The 19,350-nt window shown below is 37.1% G+C and overlaps 1 protein-coding gene and 1 non-coding gene across 3 annotated transcripts in view; both read right to left on the bottom strand.

Annotated features, from left to right (window-relative positions):
• DOCK4 (dedicator of cytokinesis 4) overlaps window positions 1-19,350 on the bottom strand; it is a 506,020-nt gene that overhangs the window by 214,271 nt on the left and 272,399 nt on the right. The gene's annotated exons all lie outside the window — the stretch shown is intronic.
• Window positions 7,369-7,476, bottom strand: LOC118901391. The gene has a single exon (XR_005021364.1). It is a non-coding gene; the product is annotated as a U6 spliceosomal RNA (small nuclear RNA).

The following is a 19,350-nucleotide window of genomic DNA, read 5'->3' as shown; positions in this document are numbered from 1 at the left end:
GGTCCTGTGATGTTTTGCAAGGACAGATCATTTTACTAAAACTTCTCATCAAAGGACCTGATCAGAGATACTAGCAACCTTATGTGGTATGTACAATGTAAGAAAAGAACTAAACAGTAATGAAAAAATGAAGAGATCATGCTATTCAGGGTAGAGATTGGAGGAAGGAAATTGACCAGGATTCTTGTTTTGCCCTATTGGAGCCAGAATTCATTTAACCATCACTGATTTATTTTATTTTATTTTTTACATAAGTTGAATACAGAGGATAAGACAATGAGAAAAGAAAGGCATTCAATCCATGTGAATTCTAAAGACAATTAAAGATAGGAAATAGAGAAAAAATATGTTTTGTGGAAAGACAGATAGATGTAAGCATGAACAAAGAAATGCATCAATGTTCTCGAGACAGCCAGAGACATTGAGATGAGAGAAGGCAAGAGGATAGAGAGGACCCAAGTAGAAGACAACAGACAGAAAGGAGCTAGCTAATCGATGAGGGAAGGCAATGAGGAAGTGACAGGGGGAGAACAGACAAAATAGTAGAGGGGGAAAAAGGAAAACTAGGCATTCAACAGTTGAATGCATCCTAAAATTTGGTTAGAAGATATGGTAGTTTTCAATCTGAAGGTTTAGAAAGATATAGATGAAAGCCCCAGGCATAATGATTTCATTTGTCTGGCCTACTGATATCAATTTTGAGGGGAAGGTATTGTTGAGGTGATCCAATGTCTTCAGAATGAAGAACTCACCGATAATCAAGAACTGGAAAGGTCAAGTGGGCCAAGGGCTTGACCACAATGTACTTGGCTCTTCCCAAATCATCAATTCAATTTCCATAAAAAACCACAACACTTAACAAAGAAACATCAAAGAGGGGGTGTACTTTCAGGAAGACAAAGAAACATGACATAGTAGTGAATCTACAGGGACCAGCCCACCAAGAGCCACTGCAATACTAATGAAAGTAAGACACACACACCTAAGTAGAATATGAAGCAGCAAAGGTTAAGTGCATGATAGGAATATTAAAATAAGGAAAAATTATGACTGATGGAGGGAATTTGAAAGTGCAGGGAAGATTTTTTTTTTAAACTGGGAGTTATGACAACCAATAAGCTAAAAAATTAGGTTAAATTTTTAATTTCACAAAATAGATCAATAATGTTCCACAATCAACTTTTTTCTGGCTGTTAATATAAATGCCAAAAATGAAATGGCTAAGGGAGAAATGTTCCTCTTATTAGAAGAAACAATCATGAAACAAAACTTTAAAAAATCAGTCTAGATGTTTCAGACCCAATTACAAAGATTTGATATCTAATTTTAAACAGAGGCATAGTCATTAATTAATCTAGAGTCACAAAACAACATTTTTTCATGATTAAACTCAGCTTACGGAGCAGAAATACAGGAAAGAAAGGCTTGGTATCTGTTAAACCAAATGTGGTTGATTCTTTGGTAACTCTAATTTCTTAGGAATCAGAGCTAACTCACTCTATAAGATGATTCTCTTTAAATTCATGAAATTCTGCACTTTTACATAAAAAAAAAGGCAAGCACAGCATGATTTATTAAGTAGCAGGCAAAATTAATTTTAGACTAGATCGGCCATTTTGCCACCAATGAACCAAATAACACATAGCTGCAAATGTATAGCAACACAAAAATGGAATATAGTGACAAATATATTCGATAAATACATGTTGTGATTAAGTGTGCAGTTTAAGAAGTCTATCATACAGCATCATGACCCTGTCTCAATGTTAACTTCTCTGTGCTTTGGTCTCCACATCTGTAAAATAAAGATGATAATGATACCAACTCCATAAAATACTTTGGGCAATACCTGGTATAAAGGAAGTGCTCAAAAATGTTAGCAGCTGCTACTACAACTACCACTGCCACTGCTGTTATATCACATTATTCTTTCTCTTTTCAGTTGTGCTCATTTGGTATTTAAGCAGTGCACTAATTTTTCTTCAATGACTTCTTCTTTAAAATAATTTTAGAAATTCTATTTAGTTCTTTCTAACCACTAGAAGCTAAGCACCAAGAGGACGAAGATTTGTATTTGCTTTCTTAAATGCTGTACTACTAGTGCCTTGAATAATGCAGACATATAGATGTTCAATATTTTTTTGATGCATGAATTTGAAACTCTCCTTGTTCATTTTTTCATGTTTTCTTTTTCATTATGAACCTATTTTTCTACCTTTTATTTAGTCTTTTCCTGATAGTTTATTATCTGAACTTCTAGGAGATATGGCTTAGAGAATATACAAGTAATGCTTAGAAGTAAGTCCTTTAATACTGGGCTTGAAAGAACTGTTCTCTGTTTTAAAAAGGTGATGAGAGTACATGATTCTCTGGTGAGACAGAAACTCCAAGCTTAAGCCACTGAATTTAAATTAACTCAGTAGTTTGGAAAAATCCATAGCTATGAAATCCAAGGTAAGTAACGGGTCCCAGTTGAGTAGCCTGAAAACAGTAAATGTATAATCACTCCATACTGCCACTTTCATACCCACGGTACATAGGATTCCTATGAAAAAAAGCAACACCCACTGAAGTTGAGTCACAATAAAATGATTGCTAAAAACAACAATCAATCATGAAACAATCAGCAATGAGGGAGAGGGAGCAGATATAACAAATCATGTCTTGACTTCCATGAGACATTTAAAACTTAAGCCCCCAGTCGTCAGGGCCTATATTCACACCCCCCTTTCCTGTTGGAGTGCCTATCTGAGTGTTTACCCTTCTGGTATGGAGCTCCCTCTTAATGTCAGCAAGATGTCCCTTCGTTTCCTTGAAGTTTCATTTTCTATTTCTTACCACGTCTTAGTTGTAATTTATCCAGCATTTTTATGTGTTTGAAGGGGAGATTACAAGAGTCAGTCTACCATGTTTCAAAAGCCAATTTATTTTAAAATCCTTGAAATCCCTATTGTTTTACAATAACACAAGCAGTCTTTGAAGAATATATAATAGTGTGTCTTCAGTGCACAATTAAATTGTAATTGTAAATGGGTAAATTAATTAACCGAGCAAAAATTTACTCTACTTATATAGTATTTAAGAACTATCAATCTCATCAATATTTAATTCAAAAACTGTCCTTTGCTTCAAAACATTTGCAAATGTGCCAAATTAAAGTATAAAATAAAGTCACAATATTGATTAAACAACTGACTTAAATGTAAAAAGTACTTAACATTACACAATTACATTTTTCTTTTTAATTCCCCTGAGTTTCCATACAAGTATAGAAGAAAAATGGTAGAATATTAAAGTATATGTTCTAAAAATACATGTGCTAAAAACATCTGAGCTAAGAATAGATGTGCTAATAGTGCAAAAATATTTTCACAAGTGGGATATCCAAAGGTCACATCACAAACCCAAACTAATAACAAACAAATCCCTGAAGTGACCTATGGGGGAGGAAACAAAGAATACAGTTCGCATATATCTATTAATCCTTACTCATTTAATTTTCTCAATCAGAATTTTCATGAAGTTTGATGATCAAACTGAAATGGTCTTTTCTTTCCATTTTCAGCATTTAAAAATATCTACATGCTAAGAAAAGACCAAAAAAATTGCTTCATTTACTTTTTCTCAAAATAAAGTGTCAAATAGAGAACGCTGAATTAGGCTCTTCATCTCAACTCAGCCAGAATATTCTAAAGTTTAAGAAAACTCATTTTAGAAAATGGGAGTATTTGAACAAGACTAAAAAGATTTGAAAAAAAAATCATCATATATAACATGGCAAAATCTAAATGAAAAAAGGCAGGGAATAATTTATCAAAGGAGGTCATTTTTTTTAAGAACTGAGTAGGGAGAGGACACACAAAATATAGCAGGGAGTTGTGAGCAAAGACAGAAACACATAGAATGGGTAAAAGAAATGTCTTTGCCCTGTTTTGTTTTGAAATCACTGAGATCTTCTGATTCCTAGTAAAATTACTGAAGGCTGTATCACTAGTTCGATTTCTAATAAAACTGTCATAAAGGCATTCACTTCTGGGGTATGAACATTTACAGTATCACAACTCCGTGTGGCTACTAATACCACAATCCAAAGAGGGTTATGTTGGGCTGAAGGCAGAGTGTAGGGAGAGACAATGAAAGGGAGATTGGGCCAGATCTGGGAAGCCTGCCTTGCAACACCACAGGAAGGGGCCAAGCTGGCATCACAAGTTGATGAATCAATAAAACTTGAAATGGGGCATGAGATGGAGAACAGATTTTTATTTGGGAAAGAGGATTCTGGCAGTACAACAGAGGAAGATTTGGCAAGATACATATTACGGATAAATTTAACAGTCTAGGTGAGAATTAGAGAGGGATTAAACTTAATATCATAAGTAATTATAGAGGATGAGAAATAACTTCAGCAATTATCGTGAGTACACAGAAACTGTGAAAGCAAACCTACATTCTAAAATCAGTCTCTTCCACTCAATCCCCAAACAATTTCTTCATCTTTTTTCCACTTTTATTAATTAATACTGCAATTCTGAATCTACAGCTTCCAAACTTTCCAAAAATCTTTGATTTTTGTCTTTGATGTCCTCAATAAACTGTCCCAGGTTTTACTCCAAAATGACCATCTCAGCTGCTTTTTTTTTTTTTTAATTTATTTATTTTATTTATTTATTTTTGGCTGTGTTGGGTCTTCGTTGCTGTGCGTGGGCTTTCTCTAGTTGCGGTGAGCAGGGGCTACTCTTCGCTGCGGTGCGCGGGCCTCTCATTGCGGTGGCTTCTCTTGTTGCGGAACATGGGCTCTAGGTACGTGGGCTTCAGTAGTCGTGGCTCCCGGGCTCTAGAGCGCAGGCTCAGTAGTTGTGGTGCACGGGCTTAGCTGCTCTGCGGCACGTGGGATCTTCCCGGACCAGGGCTCGAACCCACGTCCCCTGCATCGGCAGGCAGATTCTTAACCACTGCGCCAGCAGGGAAGCCCTCAGCTGCTTTTTATTTTGTTAATGTGGCAAAATTCATTAAAAAGCTCACATTCTCCCTTAATAATCCCATTTCTAAGGCTTTTAAAAAAAAATTTATTGTAGTTGATTTACAATGTTGTGTTAGTTTCAGGTGTACAGCAAAGTGAATCAGTTATACATATACATATATCCACTCATTTTTTAGACTCTTTTCCCATATAGGCCATTAAGAGTATTGAGTAGAGTTCCCTCTGCTATACAGTAGGTTTTTATTAGTTACCTATTTTATGTACAGTAGTGTGTATATGTCAATCTCAATCTCCCAATTTATCCCTCCTCCACTCTAAGGCTTTATTTTAAAGACATATTCCAAAATACAGCAGACGTTACTCACATTATTACTTATAAATGTGAAAAACTCCAAAGCATTTAAGAGTCCAACAGTGAGGGTTGGACACATAAATTAGGGCCTTAAATCTCAAAGCTAGGAAAATAATGCAACCTCCTTAGGACCCAGTAAATTTTTTTACCTTCTAACTTTTTTTTCCTATTTGGTACTAGGAAACCAAAGAAACAAACTTGAGGCAAACATCTGATAATTGTGTTTTTTATTCATTTGTGAAATAGATACTGAGTGTCTGTTAAACATTGGGCATTTTAAAATTTAACTAGATTTAAAAAATTTGTTTAAGTCGTACATGCATACGTACAAAAGGTTCTATTATGGAGGAATATGTACTTCCCTACCTCAGTTACTGAGTTCTGTTTACTAGAATTAATCAATGTTTACAACTTCTTGAGTATCCTACCACAATTTTCCTCTTTTAATTGTGATAACTGTTATAAAGAAGATAAACCAGAGACTGAGATAAAAATAATAAAGGCAAAGTGGTTATAGAAGGCATTTCTGAGAGAGTAACATTCAAGCTTGGAAACAGAAAAAAATGGCAATGCAAAAGATGGGGAGACGATGCACCAGGAAGAGAAAAGAGCCCGTGCAAAGGTCCTGCAACAGGAAAAAGCTTGGGGTGATGGAGAAACTGGAGGAAGGCCACTGGGTCTGAAGCAAGAGGAGTCGAATGAGGCTGGAGGGGAGGCAGGAAAGAAAAGCAGCAGTCATGGAAGCCATAATTAATTACTCTTATTCTAAATGCAAAAAGAAGCCATTGGAGAATTTTAAGTAAAGGAAACATGATCCAATTTGTGTTTTAAGAAAGTATTCTTAGGGTTGCCTGGAAAATGGGATTAGAATGAGGAGGAGTGAAACTGATGAGTGATTGAGCTTCTTGGATGTGTAGATTAACGTTTTCATCAAATTTGGAAAGTTTTTTATCAATTTTTTTTTTTTTTGGTTATTTATTGTAGCGTTTTATTTATAACTTAAAGCCTGGCATGGTTTGGGTCTTATATGTATATTTTTCTTGTAGTCTGTCTTTGCTTACTGATTTCTTTTTTTTATTTTTTTTAATTTTTTTTTATTTTTTATTTTTTTGTCAATATTTTTAAAAATATGTTTCCTGCTCCTTTCTATCTCTCCTTTCCTTCTGGTACTCTCATTTTATACATGTTGGTGTGCCTGGTGGGATTTTTCTGAGGTTCTGTTCATTTTTCTTCTTTTTCTTTCTTTTCTGAGAAAAACCAATTTTCCCCCCAAAATCTCCACTGTTTTCAAGAGTTCCTATAGGCTTAAATTTCTGCAGTCTCTGTTTCAAATAAAATCATTTTCTTTCAGCAGAGCTTGTGAGTTTTCTCTCTTTATGGACTGACTCTTCCCTGGCCAAGTCTCTGACGCACTGCTCCAGAGCTGGAGGTGGGTCCATTCTTTAGAGTGACACCCATGCTTTATGAGCCAGTGCTAGGCTGGGCCAGTAACCTCTGGTCTCCTCATGTGGAACCTCTGCCCAGTGAGTGAGCTGGGGCAAGGGTAATTGATGCCCCAATATTCTTGGCTTGCTATGTCTACGATGGAGCCTCTGCCCTATGAGTGGGGTGGGGTGGGGTGGTAGAACGGAGCCCCCAACCTTTTAGCCACTTTTGCCAGGAATTCAGCCTCTGCAACTCAGAACTAATGGAGATGAGAAACACTGGAGGCCTTCACCTCTTGGTCCCTTGATTGTATCAGTATCCCTTGATTGAGATACAGTATCCCTTGATTGAGAGCTGAGGGGAGAAGCAGCCCCATCTTCTTGGCCACAAGTGCCTAGAGGAGAACTTCCATCACACTGAGCAGGGGCAGGTGGGAGGGAGGAAGTGGGCTGTGGCACAAGTGTCACCCACTTTCTCTGTTCTTATCAAGATTTAGTGTTATTCTTTTTTGTTGTTTTTAACATCTTTCTTGGAGTAAAATTGCTTTACAATGGTGTGTTAGTTTCTCCTTTATAACACAGTGAATCAGCTATACAGGTACATATATCCCAAAAATATGGAACGCTTCACGAATTTGCGCGTCATCCTTGCGCAGGGGCCATGCTAATCTTCTCTGTATCGTTCCAATTTTTAGTATATGTGCTGCCGAAGCGAGCACAAAATTTAGTATTATTCTTGAATAAGTATTTCTTCATTTGCTGTATGCGCTTAAGAAAATTTTCAGACTTTAATACTTTTTAAAAATATGATCCTTACCAGTTATAGTTGTTCCAATTTTGAGCGGTTCCACGCAGCTCCTCGTGCTGCTGTTCTGGGGCAAAACTCTAAAAACACTATTTCTTGACGGTACTTGCATACTTTGCATTTGGAAGGTAGGGGGCTAAGGGTAAAACGTAACTGCTAGGACTTCTAAACTTGAACCACAAAATTACTAACGTCGTGAGGTGTCAGCAAAACTTCCTAAAGATGATATTATTAGAGTCTGTCATAAATTCATCTTCAGTAAAATTTGTTCTTTTCTGAAATCCTAAGACCTCATTATTATCAGAGCAAGAAATTTTACTTCTCTTGCCTTCTATGTTCTTGATTTACAATATCTGTCATCTGAGTTTTGCTGTGGGTACTAGAATATTCTATATTGTGCCTATAAGGTAAGGTAATTGACTTTTAAAATAAAACACCAGAAGCATATATAACTTTCAGGGGTACATCCTGGCTGCATCAAACAGTAAAATCCTGAAGGGATGAGGCGAGGTGTTTACACAGGGAGGTCAGGGACAGGGTCTGAGGGTCTCTGGAACAGAGGGAAGAAAGGAAGCCAAATGTCTGGTAGGAGCGGTTCAAGTGAGACAAGACTGTTGGAAAGGGCTTCCCTGGTGGCACAGTGGTTGAGAATCTGCCTGCTAATGCAGGGGACACGGGTTTGAGCCCTGGTCTGGGAAGATCCCACATGCTGCAGAGCGACTAGGCCTATGAGCCACAACTACTGAGCCTGCACGTCTGGAGCTTGTGCTCCGCAACAAGAGAGGCCGCGATAGTGAGAGGCCCGTGCACCGCGATGAAGAGTGGCCCCCGCTTGCCGCAACTAGAGAAAGCCCTTGCACAGAAACAAAGACCCAACACAGCCATAAATAAATAAATAAATAAATAAATAAATAAATAAACAAAACCCAAAGTTTAAAAAAAAAGACTGTTGGAAAATGAGTCAAGTGAGGAAAACCCAGAAGCATTAGGAAGAGATGAGAGTGTAGAAATGGGCCAGGTTAGATGAAGAAATAAAGTGGGAGCTGTGACAGCACTCTAGGCCTACTGAAATGTGTGTTCATTATATGAAGGAGGCCACCAAGCTGCTCAAAGCTTCTCTCCAGCAGGACCAGATTACCCAAAGGACAAGTGTTCTTTAACATTTCTTTCTTTCTTTCTTTTTGTTTTTGGTTTAACAAAGGCATTTAAAATAATTCTTAAGGATCTGATCTAACAAACTAAGGATTGGGATATAAGAATGCATTTTATAGAGAATTACACAACTTTATGGATATGTTCCATGTCTCAATATATGTAAATATAGCATCAGTTTACAAAGAAACAAAGTTTCCATCGCCAGAGGTTTTCCAATTATAAGCATTCAAATGCATGGAACATATTTTTTTTTTTTTTTTTTTTTAAATACAGTTTGGCAGATAGCCTCAGAAGTGTTTTAGCCTAAAAAAGATGTTTGGTGGCTTACATGGTGTGACTAAGGCCATCCTCCCAGCACTGGCTTCCTCCTCGTTTTGTACAAAATCCCTATGATCTATGAACTCTGCAGCAAAGGCAAATATTATAAACACTACCAGCATCCTCACCTTCCGCATGATCATTTTAATAATGGAGTTTATCTTATTCGAACTTCTTTAAACTCCACTACCATTAAACTGTTTTCCACTAAATCTATGGCATAATTCTATATCATATATTAACACATATATGTGGAATCGAAAAAAATGGTACAGATGAACTGGTCTGCAAGGCAGAAATAGAAACACAGATGTAGAGAACAGACATATGGACACCAAGGGGGGAAAGCCGGGGCAGGGAGTGGGATGAACTGGGACATTGAGATTGACATATATACACTAACATGTATAAAATAGATAACTAATAAGAACCTGCTGTATAGCACAGGGAACTCTACTTCACTTCGCTGTACAGTAGAAACACAACATTGTAAAACAACTATACCCAAATAAAAGAAAAATTAAAAAGAAAGACCTTTAACATTTTCATATTGAAAACCTAGACACTTATGTGATTAATGTTGCGACTGCTCAAATTTGGGGATGTATCTCCTCTTTCTGATGCACTTTAAAAGCCAATTTAAAGTTTAAAAAAAATTACTCTCCTTTCTAAAGAATCACACCTTGATTTCTGATTTTCAGCCAGTATTATTTAATTTGTGAATATGCCTATTACTGACCATTTAAACTGTTTGATGAAATAAAAATTCATATTTTAAGGCAAGACAAGAAAACTTTAAACATAAAATTTTTCTCTGCCCTTTTGGGCTTCTGCCCTCCCCTCTAGCTTGCACTTTGCATGTGCATTATGTGTTAATAAGACCTCCCCAATGGCAGAAATAACTTCAACCATGAAGATCAATTTTTCTTCTTCTGGTGCCAGCCACGTAACTCCTTAGAAGATAACATTCTCTTCTCAATCCTGTAAGGCACCCAACACTCGCCTTGTGTGTGTAGATATCTTTGGTGAATTTTATGTACAGTGCCAATATATTATTTCTTTTAAAGAGAGCAATTGGTGAAGAACAAACTGGTCAGACAACCTGGGCTGAACCTAATTAAAATTCTTAGCTTAAATACTTACTAATGATCTTATTAATGTTATTAGCTATCCTACTTCTATTTTGTCTATTTCACAAGATTATTGTTTCTTGCATTACCAAATGCATGACTGAGCCTCAGATAAAATTAATGATGATTAGGAGACTTGAAACAATTGACTAAACATATAGTCCCACAAGATCAAGGATTGAAATAGTGTAACGATAGACAGGGGAAGAAGCAACAAGAGGGAACCATGTCCTGGACCACAACAGACTAGTAAGACAGGCGGTCAAGAGGATTTTTGCTACTGTTAACAGGACCTAGACCAGGAATAATACACTGAGTGGCCCATCAACAAAATCTTCGCCTGTCCTGGGAATAAGCATTCCTAGAACTGTGGGACAAACTGGTCACAAAATGCCCCCCAAACCTTGGTTGAAATTAAGACTGAAAGGGAAAGAATTATAAAATAAAGAAAGTTGCCCACCATCCTGTTCTACAATAATCAAGTCATTAGCCACTGCAGTTGCTGACCTACAGTACAGGGTGAAGATAAAGATGAGGTACTCTGTGCTCTGGGAAAACTAGCAGAACTGGCCCTCACAGAGTTAGATATTTTCAGGAGAAAACTTTATGAACCCAATTTCTTGCATATTCCCATACTTAGAAAAGTACCATTGACTAAGATATCATTACCTCAAGAGCAACAGTAACCTTCTACCAAGATGCTTAATTGCATATACCCATTTGTCAACAGGTATATGCAATATGTATAGTGCATATACATATTGATATATATATGTGTGTATATATAGATAGATAGATAAATATGTAATATATCACTTACATAATGGCCTCCCCCTTTACCCCTTCAGAACAGTACTCAGAACTCTCTGAGAGACTGTCTCCTGGGTTATAATCCTCAGGTTGGCTCAAATAAAATTTTCCATTTCTTTTTTATTTTTATTTTTTTATTTTATTTTTTTATGATTAGGATTTTTTAACATCTTTATTGGAGTGTAATTGTTTTACATTGTTGTGTTAGTTGCAGCTGTATAATAAAGTGAATCAGCTATATGTATACATATCCGCTCCCTCTTGCATCTCCCTCCCACCCTCCCTATCCCACCTCTCTAGGTGGTCACAAAGAACCGAGATGACCTCCCTGTGCTATGCGGCTGCTTCCCACTAGCTATCTATTTTACATTTGGTAGTGTATATATGTCAATGCCACTCTCTGACTTCGTCCCAGCTTACCCTTCCCCCTCCCCGTGTCCTCAAGTCCATTCTCTACATCTGGGTCTTTATTCCTGTCCTGCCACTACGTTCTTCAGAACCACTTTTGTTTTTTTAGATTCTATATATATGTGTTAGAATACAGTATTTGTTTTTCTCTTTCTGACTTACTTCACTCTGTATGACAGACTCTAGGTCCATCCACCTCACTACAAATAATTCAATTTCGCTTCTTTTTATGGCTGAGTAATATTCCATTGTATATATGTGCCACATCTTCTTCATCCATTCATCGGTCGATGGACACTTAAGTGCTGCAATGAACATTGTGGTACATGACTCTTTTTGAATTATGGTTTTCTCAGGGTATATGCCCAGTAGTGGGATTGCTGGGTCATATGGTAGTTCTATTTTTAGTTTTTTAAGGAACCTCCATACTGTTCTCCATAGAGGCTGTATCAATTTACATTCCCACCAACAGTGCAAGAGTGTTCCGTTTTCTCCACACCCTCTCCAGTACTTACTGTTTGTAGATTTTTTGATGATGGCCATTCTGACCGGTGTGAGGTGATTCCTCATTGTAGTTTTGATTTGCATTTCTCTAATGATTAGTGATATTGAGCATCCTTTCGTGTGTTTGTTTGGCAATCTGTATATCTTCTTTGGAGAAATGTCTATTTAGGTCTTCTGCCCATTTTTGGATTGGGTTGTTTGTTTTTTTTGATATTGAGCTGCATGAGCTGCTTGTATATTTTGGAGATTAATCCTTTGTCAGTAGCTTTATTTGAAAATATTTCCTCCCATTCTGAGGGTTGTCTTTTTGTCTTGTTTATGGTTTCCTTTGCCATGCAAAAGCTTTTAAGTTTCGTTAGGTCCCATTTGTTTTTTGTTTTTATTTCCATTACTCTAGGAGGTGGGTCAAAAAGGAGCTTGCTGTGATTTATGTCAAACAGTGTTCTGCCTATGTTTTCCTCTAAGAGTTTTATAGAGTCTGGCCTTACATTTAAGTCTTTAATCTTATTTTTGTGTACGGTGTTAGGCAGTGTTCTAATTGCATTCTTTTACATGTAGCTGTGCAGTTTTCCCAGCACCACTTTTTGAAGAGACTGTCTTTTCTACATTGTATATCCTTGCCTCCTTTGTCATAGATTAGTTGACCACAGGTGCGTGGGTTTATCTCTGGGCTTTCTATCCTGTTCCATTGATCAATATTTCTGTTTTCTGCCAGTACCATATTGTCTTGATTACTGTAGCTTTGTAGTATATTCTGAAGTCAGGGAGCCTGATTCCTCCAGCTCCGTTTTTTTCTTCTCAAGATTGCTTTGGCTATTCGGAGTCTTTTATTTTCCATACAAATTGTGAAATTTTTTGTTCTAGTTCTGTGAAAAATGCCATTGGCAGTTTGATAGGGATTGCATTGAATCTGTAGATTGCTTTCGGTAGTATAGTTATTTTCACAGTGTTGATTCTTCCAATCCAAGAACATGGTATATCTCTCCATCTGTTTGTATCATCTTTAATTTCTTTCATCAGTGTCTTATAGTTTTCTGCTTATACGTCTTTTGTCTCCTTAGGTAGGTTTATTCCTAGGAATTTTATTCTTTTTGTTGCAATGGTAAATGGGAGTATTTCCTTAATTTCTCTTTCAGATTTTTCATCAATAGTGTATAGGAGTGCAAGAGATTGCTGTGCATTAATTTTGTATCCTGCTACTTTACCAAATTCACTGATTAGCTCTAGTAGTTTTCTGGTAGCATCATTAGGATTCTCTATGTACAGTATCATGTCATCTGCAAACAGTAACAGTTTTACTTCTTCTTTTCTGATTTGAATTTCTTTTATTTCTTGTTATTCTCTGATTGCTGTGGTTAAAACTTCCAAAACTATGTTGAATAACAGTGGTGAGAGTGGGCAACCTTGTCCTGTTCCTGATCTTAGTGGAAATGGTTTCAGTTTTTCCCCATTGAGAATGATGTTGGCTGTGGGTTTGTCATATATGGCCTTTATTATGTTGAGGTAAGTTCCCTCTATGCCTATTTTCTGGAGGGTTTTTATCATAAATGGGTGTTGTATTTTGTCAAAAGTTTTTTCTGCATCTAATGAGATGATCATATGGTTTTTATCCTTCAATTTGTCAATATTGTGTATCACAGTGATTGGTTTGCATATGTTGAAGAATTCTTGCATTCCTGGGATAAACCCCACTTGATCATGGTGTATGATCCTTTAAATGTGCTGCTGGATTCCGTTTGCTAGTATTTGTTGAGGTTTTTTGAATCTATGTTCAACAGTGATATTGGTCTGTAGTATTCTTTTTTTGTGGCTTCTTTGTCTGGTTTTGGTATCAGGGTGATGTTGGCCTCGGAGAATGAGTTTGGGAGTGTTCCTCCCTCTGCTATATTTTGGAAGAGTTTGAGAAGGATAGGTGTTAGCTCTTCTCTGAATGTGTGATAGAATTCGCCTGTGAAGCCGTCTGGTCCTGGGCTTTTGTTTGTTGGAATATTTTTAATCACAGTCTCAATTTCAGTGCTTGTGATTGGTCTGTTTATATTTTCCGTTTCTTCCTGGTTCAGTCTCAGAAGGCTGTGCTTTTGTAAGAATTTGTCTATTTCTTCCAGGTTTTCCATTTTATTGGCATATAGTTGTTTGTAGTAATCTCTCATGATCCTTTGTATTTCTGCAGTTTCATTTTTTACTTCTCCTTTTTCACTTCTAATTCTGTTGACTTGAGTCTTCTCCCTTTTTTTCCTGATGAGTCTGGCTAATGGTTTATCAATTTTGTTTATCTTCTCAAAGAATCAGCTTTTAGTTTCATTGATCTTCCCTGTCATTTCCTTCATTTCGGTTTCATTTATTTCTGATCTGATCCTTATGATTTCTTTCCTTCTGCTAACTTTGAGGGGTTTTTTGTTCTTCTTTCTCTAATTGCTTCAGGTGTAAGTTTAGGTTATTTATTTGAGATTTTTCTTGTTTCTTGAGGTAGGACTGTATTGCTATAAACTTCCCTCTTTGAACTGCTTTTGCTGCATGCCATAGGTTTTGGGCCATCGTGTTTTCATTGTCAGTTGTTTCTAGGTATTTTCTGATTTCCTGTTTGATTTCTTCAGTGATCTCTTGGTTATGTAGGAGCGTATTGTTTAGCCTCCATGTGTTTGTATTTTTTACAGATCTTTTCCTGTAATTGATATCTAGTTTCACAGCATTGTGGTTGGAAAAGATACTTGATACAATTTCAAGTTTATTGAATTTACCAAGGCTTGATTTGTGGCCCACTACATGATCTATCCTGGAGAATATTCCATGAGCACTTGAGAATAAAGTGTATTCTGTGGTTTTTGGATGGAATGTCCTATAAATATCAATTAAGTCCATCTTGTTTAATGTATCATTTAAAGCTTGTGTCTCCTTATTTATTTTCATTTTGGTTAATCTGTCCATTGGTTAAAGTGGGGGCTTAAAGTCCCCTACTATGATTGTGTTACTGTCGATTCCCCTTTTATGGCTGTTAGCATTTGCATGTATTGAGGTGCACCTATGTTGGGTGCATAAATATTTACAATTGTTATATCTTCTTGGATTGATCTCTTGATCATTAATGTAGTGTCCTTCTTTGTCTCTTGTAATAGTCTTTATTTTAAAGTCTATTTTGTCTGATATGAGAATTGCTACTGCAGCTTTCTTTTGATTTCCATTTGCATGGAATATCTTCTCCCATCCCCTCACTTTCAGTCTGTATGTGTCCCTAGGTCTGAAATGGGTCTCTTGTAGACAGCATATGTACGGGTCTTGTTTTTGTATCCATTCAGCCAGTCTATGTCTTTTGGTTGGAGCATTTAATCCATTTACATTTAAGGTAATTATCAATATGTATGTTCCTATTATCATTTTCTTAATTGTTTTGGGTTTGTTATTGTAGGTCTTTTCCTCCTCTTGTGTTTCCTGCATAGAGAAGTTCCTTTAGCATTTGTTGTACAGCTGGTTTGGTGGTGCTGAATTCTCTTAGCTTTTGCCTGTCTGTAAAGGTTTTAATTTCTCTGTCGAATCTGAATGAGATCTTTGCTGGGTAGAGTAATCTTGGTTGTAGGTTTTTCCCTTTCATCACTTTAAATATGTCCTGCCACTCCCTTCTGGCTTGCAGAGTTCCTGCTGAAAGGTCAGCTGTTAACCTTATGGGGATTCCCTTGTATGTTTTTTGTTGCTTTTCCCTTGCTGCTTTTAATATTTTTTCTTTGTATTTAATTTTTTATAGTTTGATTCATATGTGTCTTGGCGAGTTTCTCCTTGGATTTATCCTGTATGGGACTCTCTGCACTTCCTGGACTTGATTATTTCCTTTCCCATATTAGGGGAGTTTTCAACTATAATCTCTTCAAATATTTTCTCAGTCCCTTCCTTTTTCTCTTCTTCTTCTGGGACCCCTATAATTTGAATGTTGGTGCATTTAATGTTGTCCCAGAGTTCTCTGAGACTGTCCTGAATTCTTTTCATTCTTTTTTCTGTATTCTGCTCTGTGGTAGTTATTTCCACTATTTTATCTTCCAGGTCACTTATCTGTTCTTCTGCCTCAGTTATTCTGCAATTGATTCCTTCTAGAGAATTTTTAATTTCATTTATTGTGTTGTTCATCATTGTTTGCTTGCTCTTTAGTTCTTCTAGGTCCTTGTTAAACGTTTCTTGTATTGTCTCCATTCTATTTCTGAGATTCTGAATCATCATTACTATCATTACTCTGAATTCTTTTTCAGGTAGACTGCCTATTTCCTCTTCATTTGTTTGGTCTGGTGGGTTTTTACCTTGCTCCTTCATCTGCTGCGTATTTCTCTGTCTTCTCATTTTGCTTAACTTACTGTGTTTGGGGTCTCCTTTTCGCAGGCTGCAGGTTCATAGTTCCTGTTGTTTTTTGGTGTCTGCCCTCAATGGGTAAGTTTCGCTCAGTGGGTTGTGTAGGCTTCCTGGTGGAGGGGACTGGTGCCTGTGTTCTGGTGGATGAGGCTGGATCTTGTCTTTCTGGTGGGCAGGACCACGTCCAGTGGTGTGTTTTGGGGTGTCTATGAACTTATTATGATTTTAGGCAGCCTTTCTGCTAATGGGTGGGGTTGTGTTCCTGTCTTGCTAGTTGTTCGGCCTGGGGTGTCCAGCACTGGAGCTTGCTGGATGTTGAGTGGGGCTGGGTCTTAGCGTTGAGACCGAGATCTCTGGGAGAGCTCTCACTGATTGATATTACGTGGGGCCGGGAGGTCTCTGGTGTCCGATGTCCTGAACTTGGCTCTCCCACCTCAGAGGCCCCGGCCTGACACCCGGCTGGAGCACCAAGACCCTGTCCGCCACACAGACAGGTATGTGGGGAGTTTCTTGCCTTTTGGGAAGTCTGAGGTCTTCTGCCAGCATTCAGTAGGTGTTCTGTAGGAGCTGTTCCACATGTAGATGTATTTTTGATATATTTGTGTGGAGGTAGGTGATCTCCATGTCTTACTCCTCTGCCATCTTGAAGGTCCTCTCCATTTCTTTTTTAGATTGACAGTTTTTTCGTTGACACACTTAACTCTTAAAGGATGCAATTTTGACAACATGGAGGATTAATCAAAGGGTCTAACTACAGGCTTAACCTTCCGAAGATCATGTCCTCGAGATCTTTGAACAGGTAACCCTATCCACTGGGATGCCTACTTTCTAACATGTAAAAGGTATGGTAAGTATGAGCAAATGATCTTGTGATTTTAACTGCTGGTCTACAGATCTGCTATTTCAAAGTTTTGGCAAGGCTTTTATGTTTTCTTTAAAGAATTGGTTAGCCTATGGCTAACAGTTATTGAGAAAATATGACTGAAGTAATACATAGTAAGTCATGGAATGTCAAACTAAGGAACATAAGAGACATCTGAAGTTGTTTACTTTCATCGAGTCTCAACCAGAAAAGAAATTTATTGACCAGAAATGAGAGATGAAGAGGGACCACTGGCATATAGTGAAAGCTGGATGAGACCATTCAGAGAGAATTACCATTTCTTTTTTAACAAAGGAGAATTTTCACCTTAAAGTTTCCATCTTTATTTCGGATTTGGGATATCAACATTTCAGTGGCATACACTGAGGATTATGTCAAGGTTAAAAAGGTTGTTTGTTTGTTTGCTTTCTACTGTACCTATTATTACTTACTTGCAATTTTTTCAGGACATGAAGCATATAGTAAACCACTGATTCTTTTAATTTACTGAAATACTTGCTATAAACTGCAAGTTTTTTCTACGCAGCAAATCTTCCAAACAGTATTGCTAGTGATTATATCTAAATTAGCAAAATATAAGTAATTTAGAGAATAAAATTAGGTTCTAATCACTACTTCCATTAGCTTATAATTTGGGTTTGAATTTGCGTGTTTTTTTTTTAAAGTACTGCATGCAGCTTTACAGATATCTTAAAGCATTTTTTCATATCATATCTTGAACTATATCTTTTTTGTTCACTGTCATTAAAAGAGAATGGTTTAAAGGAAATTAAAAAGGTGTGACAACTGCATGCAACACAGCTTGAGTTTCTTTAGTTATAAAGGACATTGAGAAAATTGCCAAAATCTGAATGAGATCTACAGATTAGATAAGAGTGTTATATCAATGTTACCTTCCTGATTTTGATCACTGTACTGTGGTTATGTTGCCATGCCATGGAGTAAGCAGGGGTAGAGAGGAATGATTCCTGCAATTTGTTCTCAAACAGTTCAAGTGGGGAAAAAATGTATATGAGTGTGGTATGTATGTATGTACAAGTATATATATGTATATGTGTCTGTATGTGTAGGTATATACATATATATATAAACATCAGGGGCATTAATGCAACCCTTAAGAATTATACCAATTCAGTAATATTAAATTACTATATAAAGAGTCTATATAATATACACACATATATAATTATACACACATATATACATATATATATAAAGCATGTGTGTGTGTGTGCACAGAAAGAGAAAGAGAGAGAAGGATAAGCAACTATAGTAAAATGTTAACCTTTGAGAAATTAGGAATTCTTTGTACTATTCTTGCAACTTTTCTGAAAGTAAAATTAATTGAAAATTAAAAACTCTAAAAGAATAAAAAAGAGAGCATGGTTTAATAATTACAAAATTCCAAAAGTGAGCAAAAAGACCACACACTATATGTCTAGCCAATAGGTGGTGCCAATAAGTACCAGTTTTCTTTAAACAATATTAGAAAGCAAAGTTTCTAAAGGCAGTGTTCAAAAATCAGTAGCATTGGACTTCCCTGGTCGCGCAGTGGTTAAGAATCCACTTGCCAGTGCAGGGGACACGGGTTCGAGCCCTGGTCTGGGAAGATCCCACATGCTGCAGAGCAACTAAGCCCGTGTGCAACTACTGAGCCGGAGCTCTAGAGCCCGCGAACCACAACTACTGAGCCCACACACCACAACTACTGAAGGCCGTGAGCCTAGAGCCTGTGCTCTACAACAAGAGAAGCCACCGCAATGAGAAGCCCGCGTACTGCAACCAAGAGTAGCCCGCACTCACCGCAACTAGAGAAAGTCTGCGCTCAGCAACAAAGACCCAACACAGCCAAAAATAAATAAATAAATAAATAAATTTACTAAAAAAAAAAAAAATCAGGAGCATTGACACAATCTTTAAGAATAACGCCAGTTCAATACTGTTGAATTAAATGACCACCTGACTATGTGAAGACAGGATGCTCAATCCCCCAAATGCAGTCTAACTCTCTCAAAAGCCTCCTTTCACCTCAGCTAGATAAAGAACACTGTTCGCTTCCTCCACAGAGTTAAACTGCCCTCCTTGCATGTGTGGGCTCCTTATCTAGGTTAACTCCTTTTAACCTTCCATGGGGGTTAAAATGTACAGTCTCGGCAGGAATGAAACCACAACACTCATGATGCTAAGGCAAAAAGTAGACTGTAGAAATTGACCTGATTAGCAAATATGATTTCTGCTAGTTGTAAGTTAC

Source organism: Balaenoptera musculus, chromosome 9, assembly GCF_009873245.2.
Source record: "Balaenoptera musculus isolate JJ_BM4_2016_0621 chromosome 9, mBalMus1.pri.v3, whole genome shotgun sequence".
Classification (NCBI taxonomy): Eukaryota; Metazoa; Chordata; class Mammalia; order Artiodactyla; family Balaenopteridae; genus Balaenoptera; species Balaenoptera musculus.
The sequence above is the reverse complement of the archived record's forward strand: the minus strand, read 5'-3'. Positions and strand labels throughout refer to the sequence as shown.